This window comes from Microtus oregoni, unplaced genomic scaffold (genome assembly GCF_018167655.1).
Source record: "Microtus oregoni isolate MIOR12 unplaced genomic scaffold, Mior012 000033F_ref0000390, whole genome shotgun sequence".
NCBI classification, from domain to species: domain Eukaryota; kingdom Metazoa; phylum Chordata; class Mammalia; order Rodentia; family Cricetidae; genus Microtus; species Microtus oregoni.
The window spans coordinates 10,112,347-10,119,948 of NW_024543092.1; the positions used below are offsets into that span (position 1 = coordinate 10,112,347).

The 7,602-nt window shown below is 42.1% G+C and overlaps 1 long non-coding RNA gene across 1 annotated transcript in view; it reads left to right on the plus strand.

The window, feature by feature from the left end:
• The window catches only part of LOC121466283, a 31,090-nt gene extending 23,806 nt beyond the window's left edge, over positions 1-7,284 (plus strand). Inside the window, exons 2-3 of the long non-coding RNA XR_005976753.1 lie at positions 4,672-4,894; positions 6,976-7,284. This is a non-coding gene — a long non-coding RNA (uncharacterized LOC121466283). The remainder of the gene's footprint in view (positions 1-4,671; positions 4,895-6,975) is intronic.
• The last annotated feature ends 318 nt before the right edge of the window (positions 7,285-7,602 follow it).

The following is a 7,602-nucleotide window of genomic DNA, read 5'->3' on the forward strand; positions in this document are numbered from 1 at the left end:
GACACTGTATTCTTTTAAACACTGCTTGGCCCTCGTCTATCTAGCCTCTTCTCGGCTAACTCTTGCACCTGGACTAGCCCATTTCTAGTGTAGCCCACCAGGGAGATTCTAGCCTACGTCCATCCTGGGTCGGAGCTTCATCGCGTGTGTCTGCCCGGGAGCGGGACATGGTGTCTCTCTGAGCTCACTTCCTCTTCCTCCCAGCATTCTGTTCTGTATACTCCTCCCACTTATGTTTTAACCTATGAGGGCCAGCCAAGCAGTTTCTTTACTTTTTAATCAATGAAATCAACAGATTGATATGGCACTCCCACATCACTTCCCCTTTTTCTGTTTAAACAAAAAAAGGAAGGCTTTAATTTTAACACAGTAAAAGTACATATAACAAAACATTTATCAAGCAAGAATTACAGTTACAATATTTATATCTATTTTATCTTTTATCATAACAATGGAAAACTAGAACTATAACTATCTATCTATTCTTCAAGTTTATCACAGACTCCAGAAGAATATAATATTACCTAAGTAAACAAGAAATCCAAAATTCTAGAAATGACAGAGACATCTCACTGCCTGTACAGTCACCCAAAGTTCCTCTGTACTGTTGGGGCATCTATCTTCAGCCTACAGGCCCATGGTATCCAGCAGACATTTCCATGAAGCAGGAAAATTCAAAGTCAGTTCAGTCACTATCTGTTGTGTCCTGCAGAATGTCTTGCAGACTCCTTCATGAATCAGGAATCTCAAAAGATCATCTCACCTTTAAGCAAGTTCAGTAGTCCTCTCTCTGCGGGTTCTCTGTTTCCAGTTTATGCAATAGTCCAGGCAAGAGCAGTTTCTTGCCCAAATGGCTATCAAACTCCATAATGATCCTCTTCAATGCCCATCTTCTTCTTGAAGTACATTGGTGCTGCCAGGAGCAGAGTCTCATTGTCATGAAAAACCCTAAGTTATTAAAACATTTAAAATGCCATATTCTATAATCTTTGAAAGATATGAAGAATGCCTATCTAAAATGTATCTAAGTACATCTAGAAAATATTAACTAACATGACTACAAACTTGACTATTATGATTATCTATTAACTACCTATATATATTACATTTTTAAGTGAACTACACAATCACAATACCTTAATCAATATCAGAAATACATATACATATAATAAAATTGACCTTAAATCTCTATCAATAAAGCAAAATCTATACTAATACAAATTATTCATATCTATATCATATCCCCCTTTAAATGTTAAAGAACTTTTATAAACCATATTTGGGAACATGGGTGCAGTTTTTTCTCTCCAAACTGCTTCCTGCTGAATGGGGGCGTAGTTAATTAGGTCTTTCATGGTATAACCTGTGTGTTAGTTTCATCTCAGTTGGCAGTTGAGCAAAGCAATTTTATGAAGATGTTCACAACAACCCTTCAGGAGGGTGTGGTCCATCATACCATATCGGAATAGAAGAAATGAACAGGGTCTCATCCTCTGTGAAAACAAAATAAGAAACTACTTTCCAAAGCATCATGTCCTTAGATCCAAATTTCAAATTCAAGGGATATTCCAAGTATCTATGTTGAATTAGTTCAGCAGCATTTATAAACAAATATCTTTTAGCAGCTGTTGCTCTTTCCTCAGCATTCAAACAATTCAAAGAGAGCATAATAGCATACAGTATCAAAAGTGTCTGTGTGTTTTCCATCATCGTGTGGCTTTATTTTAATCTATTTCATTTCTTTTTACTTCTATTTTATATTCTCTGTATATCTTTGACCTGGAATAACTCTGTGGACCAGGCTGTCCTTGAACTCTCAGAGATCCCTCAGTCTCTGCCTCCCAGGCATTGGGATTAAAGGTGTACCTACTACACCTTGAACTCACAGAGATCTGTTTGTCTCTGCCTTCTAGGCACTGGGATTCAAGGTGTGTGCTACCACACCTTGAAGTCATAGAGGTAAATCTCCCTTAGCCTCCCAAGTGTTGGGATTAAAGGTGTGTACTACCACACACAACAACTCTCTTCCTTTTTTATTTTGTTTTTTACTTTAAGAACTTCAATGTTTAGCATGCATATATTTTTAACACACTGTAAACCATTTAAACATTTTCTTTGACTTTGAATCTTTCTTTTACTGTATATGTCTCTTTTTTTGACCACATGAGTCCTTAATTTAGCAAGCAATATTAGTAGGATTAAAGCCGTGGCTTTGCCAACTAGATCCAGTCCGTTCCTTAGCTTTCCAGCCTCATGGCTGAGGTACTGGCTGTAGCCATGTTTACTGCCACAACTCTATGGCATTTCAAGGTCCCTGTCAGCAAGCGAGCTTCAGCAGCCTGTGCTTGCAAACCGCATGAACCGCCTGCATCAAAGAGTCAGAGTTTGCCCTGGCAGGACAGCCCAGAAAGCCGGCATTTTTAAACGGCACAGCTTTTTTCCTGCTACGGCTGAAAACCGAAAAGCATGTGTTCAGCTTTTCGTCAACACTGTTTAAGTGTTTCATGGCAGGACCTCTTAAGAGCTGCAGGGTTTTGCAGCTGAAGCTGAGTCAGGAAGCCTCTCTTAGATGAGAGCACTTGCTTGCCTCTAGCAAGCAGAACAGACCCAAGAAATTGCCACAAGAATCACGCTTTACTCTATTCTTTCCCAAGCTTTCTCAGGCTTTCTGTGGACTCAGTTACCCACACGTCTGGGTGCCATTCTGTAGCGATAAGGGCAGCGGGGCTGTGTCCCCAGCACCCCGGCTACCTGGATAGCTTATGCCCCGAAATAATTACATGGACACTGTATTCTTTTAAACACTGCTTGGCCCATTTCTATCTAGCCTCTTCTCAGCTAACTCTCGCACCTGGACTAGCCCATTTCTAGTGTAGCCCATGAGGTGGCTAACCAGGGAGATTCTAGCCTACGTCCATCCTGGGTTGGAGCTTCATCGCGTGTGTCTCCCCGGGAGCAGGGCATGGCGTCTCTCTGAGCTCACTTCCTCTTCCTCCCAGTTCTGTTCTGTTTACTCCTCCCACCTATGTTTTTACCTATGAGGGCCAGCCAAGCAGTTTCTTTATTTTTTAACCAATGAAATCAACAGATTGATATGACACTCCCACATCAAGAAAACTGTAAGAATAGCAAAATTAAATGCTACATGTTTTTTTTTTAAAAAAAAATCAGTCAGAACACAATGAACCTGATAGAAGAGAAAGTGGGAAGTACTCTACAACACATGGGCACAGGAGACCACTTCTTACGTATAACCCCAGCTGCACAGACATTAAGGACCTCATTGAATAAATTGGACCTCCTGAGACTGAGAAGCTTCTGTAAAGCAAAGGACACTGTCGCTAAGACACAAAGGCAATCCAGTAACTGGGAGAAGATCTTCACCAACCCCGCAACTGACAAAGGTCTGATCTCCAAAATATATAAAGATCTCAGGAAACTAGACCGTAAAAGGCTAACCAACCCAATTATAAAATGGGGCATTGAGCTGAACAGAGAATTCTCAACAGAAGAACTTCAAATGGCCAAAAGACACTTAAGGTCATGCTCAACTTCCTTAGCAATCAGGGAAATGCAAATCAAGACAACTTTAAGATACCATCTTACACCTGTCAGAATGGCTAAAATAAAAAACACCAATAATAGCCTTTGTTGGAGAGGCTGTGGAGAAAGGGTACACTCATCCATTGCTGGTGGGAATGCAAACTTGTGCAACCACTTTGGAAAGCAATATGGTGGTTTCTCAGGAAATTCGGGATCAACTTACCCCTGGACCCAGCAATACCACTCATGGGAATATACCCAAGAGAGGCCTTATCATACAACAAAAGTATATGCTCTACGATGTTCATAGCAGCATTGTTTGTAATAGCCAGAACCTGGAAACAACCTACTGTCAGGTGCTGGAGGATACTTTAGGAAGGTGGGAAAGAAAGTTCAAGGACAAAGAGGTCCCAGAATGGTGGATGGAATCCACCAGGATTGTAAGGAATCCTGGGAAGACAGTCTTCAGAGAGTAGCATGCCTGAGGTCCAGATGAGCTCTCTGAGACTGCCTCCCATGGAGGTCTTGTACTGTACCTAGCACATTCTGTCCTGGCGACAGGATTTTAGTCATCCTGTGACCCCTCTCTCCCCGACCTAGTGGTGATGAAGGCACGTGTCACAAGCACTCCCTTCTGCCACCTAGGGCTCAATATAACTTTTCCCCTAAGTTCTTTAATCAACAGAAGCCTGGGTGAGGTAGGTCCAGGAAGAGTCAGGAGGCTGGAGTGATGACGAGAGGGACGAGATGTACCCAGGAACTTCCAGCTAGCCTAGGGGTATTGTGAACTTCCTGGCTTAGAGCCAGGTCTGTCTCCATTCCCCCAGCAACCCTCCACTTTGACCTTGGCAACTTGTTCCCCAGTAACCGAGTAGAACCAAAAGGCTCAGATTGTGAGAATGATTGCACATGGACGATTGTTCCTTTGCCATGGTTCCTTCCTGAGACCCGGCTACCTACAGATGTCACTGGAGCTGTGGAAAAAATAGAGGATTTCTCAGAACAGTCCCTCAGGGGGCCCTACGGAGAGATTTGCAATGTCCAGGGTAATAGGGCTGTGAGTTCAGTCCTTTAAGTGTTCCAATCATGCAGAATCCTAGTTCCTATCTTTTCCTATATTTCTTCCAGGGATCCCTCTGGGCACTGTGGCTCTGGTCCTCCCTCCCTGGGAACCATGCTCCCCATCGCGCTTGGGCACTTGGAACACTCGTACTGTGAATTGAGAGGGAGGACACTGTTGTCCTGGGCTCCCACACCAAGCGGACCCTTCACCACACTCAACACCAGCTGTGGCAGCTGCACCTTCAGCAACTCTTGGCAACAGAATCAGGAGAGATGTAGACAGAATAAGGTCTGTGCCTTTTGTTGGTTCTCTGCAGAATGCACTGAAATTTACCCGCACTTGTCCCTGTGCGGTTCCCACACCTACTGCAAAAAAAGTTTCAATCTTGTCCTCATCTGGTGGCCCTTAATTGTTATTTTAGCTTTTTTAAAATCAACGTTTTGTTTGGTTGTTTGTTTTGTTTTCTTCAAGACAGGGTTTCTCTGTAGCTTTGGAGCCTGTCTTTGAACTCACTCTTTTAATCCATTGTGATTGTAATGCCTCCGTATATGTCTTTTGATCATATTTATGGCTAATCCTTTGCCCCCACTCCTTCCAGATCAATCCTTACCATCCCCTAACTTTGTAAAAAAAAAAAAGTAAATAAATAAAAATTACCTTTTCTAGGGACTGGAGATCTGGTATGGTTTAGTGGTTAACCAAACTGGCTGCTCTTTCAACGAAACGAGGTTCAATTTCCTGAACCTACATGGTGATTCACAACTGTCTGTAACTTCAACTCTAGAGAATCAGATGTTTCTTCGGCCTTCTGCCAGCAATGCATGTACGTGGTGCGCGTGCTTATGTGCAGGAAACGACCCATAAACAGAGGATAAAAGTAAACACTAGAGATGAATACACATAAAATAACAATAAATATATAAACTAAAGAAAGAAAACCTTACTACTCTAAACACTGACTAAGACATCTTCATGATGGCTCCTGAGCCTTGGGGGCAGGATATAGATGTCTCATTCGTGGAATCTTTGTTGTCACCTCCAGAGGTGATAGACCAGGGGATTTCTGATTTGTTTCCTTTTGGGGTGGAGATGTCAGACCCCTCTGTAGCATTAGGCAGGAACTGATCAAAGGGAGCCTGGGGACCCAGAACTCATGTTGCACACCCCTTAGGACAGTGGATCTCAACCTTCCTACATGTTTCCTTTAATAAGTTCCTCATATTGTAATAAGGTTATTAGATTATTTTGTTGCTCCTTCATAACTAATTTTGTTACTATTATAAATTGTAATGTAAATATCTAATATAGAGGATATCTGATGTGTGACCCCTTTGAAAGGGCCTGTGAATCCAAAAAGCAGTTGTGTCCCACAGGTGGAGAACCAATGCCCTAGAAGCTCCTTGACCACCACATTTGTCCCTGTTCCAAGGCACTCTGAGATCGCCATGGTCTTGAGGTCTTGCTCTGGAATTACATGAGATGTCCAGAAATGTTGTGGAATACTCACCAGAGAAGGTTGCTCAGATATGGGTTTAAATCAACAAAAACTCTTTATTAGCTGGTCAGTCAGCAGCTACACAGGGTGTGTGGGATTCCAGGGTAGCACCAAGCATTTCTCAGATAGAGCTTTCAAGCAAAAAAACAATGTTCTTGGTCAACATACTTTAGTGAACAAGAACAGTTAGCCAGAAGTGGAACTATAGAAGCCAAACAGCAAGGTTAGTACACTCAGAGACTTTCCCTCGACTACGGGCTTGGATAGATTAGGCTTTTATTTTCATTTTTGCAGTTAGTTCTATCTATGTGCTCTGTTTTGTGGCCTGAATGGCACTTTCATCATGCAGTCATTTGTGGTAAGGTCTGGGTTCCTGTCACAGTTACCAGAGACTTCTACTACACAACTGGTCCTCAGTTTGCATTTACAGTGACTAGCTGTTATAGGTTTCCTTTAGTGATACCTGAGATATTTGATTGTTGTCTGTGTACTTAATGTCACTGGTTTTACAAATTAATTTGGGTGAAATGGTCAGTTGTAAAGTTCTAATACTTTAATAGCATACCAAAAAATCTAAAAAACAGTTAGGTGTGGTGGCACACACCTTTAAGCCTGATCCTGTGTAGGAAGATGCAGGTGAATCACTGTGAGTTCCAGGTCAGCCTAGTCTACATGGTGAGACCCTGCTTCAGTATATTTCCAACAGTGGATTTTAATCCTATATTTTCCATATTTTGGGGTCCTTATTTTACTTTTTATTGGTTGTCACTGTGTGTGTGTGTGTCACTGTGTGTGTGAGTGCTAGTGCACTTGTGCAAAGTGTCCCTGTGGAGTCAGAGGAAACCAGTGTGAGTTCACTCTCCTTCCATCCCAGGTCTGGATTGCAGAAGAAGCTTCTCTGAGTACAGTGGAGAGCAGTGCTGCCACAGAACTGCAGCAGGAGGATGTGGACCCAGCAGCATGAGATTCCCAGAACCTTCCAGCCTCCACTGACAGGTTGTCACTGTAGTGACAGCCAGGCTGCAGGACTGAGTGGCTTCCTGGTTCTCTGTCCCCGGTGTAAATGTAGGTATTGCTGGACTATGTAGTTCATGTCACAGAGATTAAGCTATAATAATAATGATACTATAAAATATTATATTTTATGTTATGGAATATATATTTCTATCATGTATAGTCACAATTAAACAATAAATACATCATTTTGTTCTAAAGAATACTGTCTTGTTGACAGAGACTGCTTGTTTGTTTCCTGGCCACATAGAACTGAAACAATCTCTCAGAAACTATATTAATTACCAAACTGCTTGGCCTATTAGTTTATGCATATTTCTAGCTAGCTCTCACATCTTAAATTAACCCAATCCTATTATTTTGTATTTTAGCATGAGGCTCGAGGATTAACAGCAAGGTCCAGCACCTGTCTCCCTCTGCAGTGACATGGAATCTCTCTGACTCTGCCTATGCTCTCCCAGCATTCAATTTAGTTTCCCCCACTTAG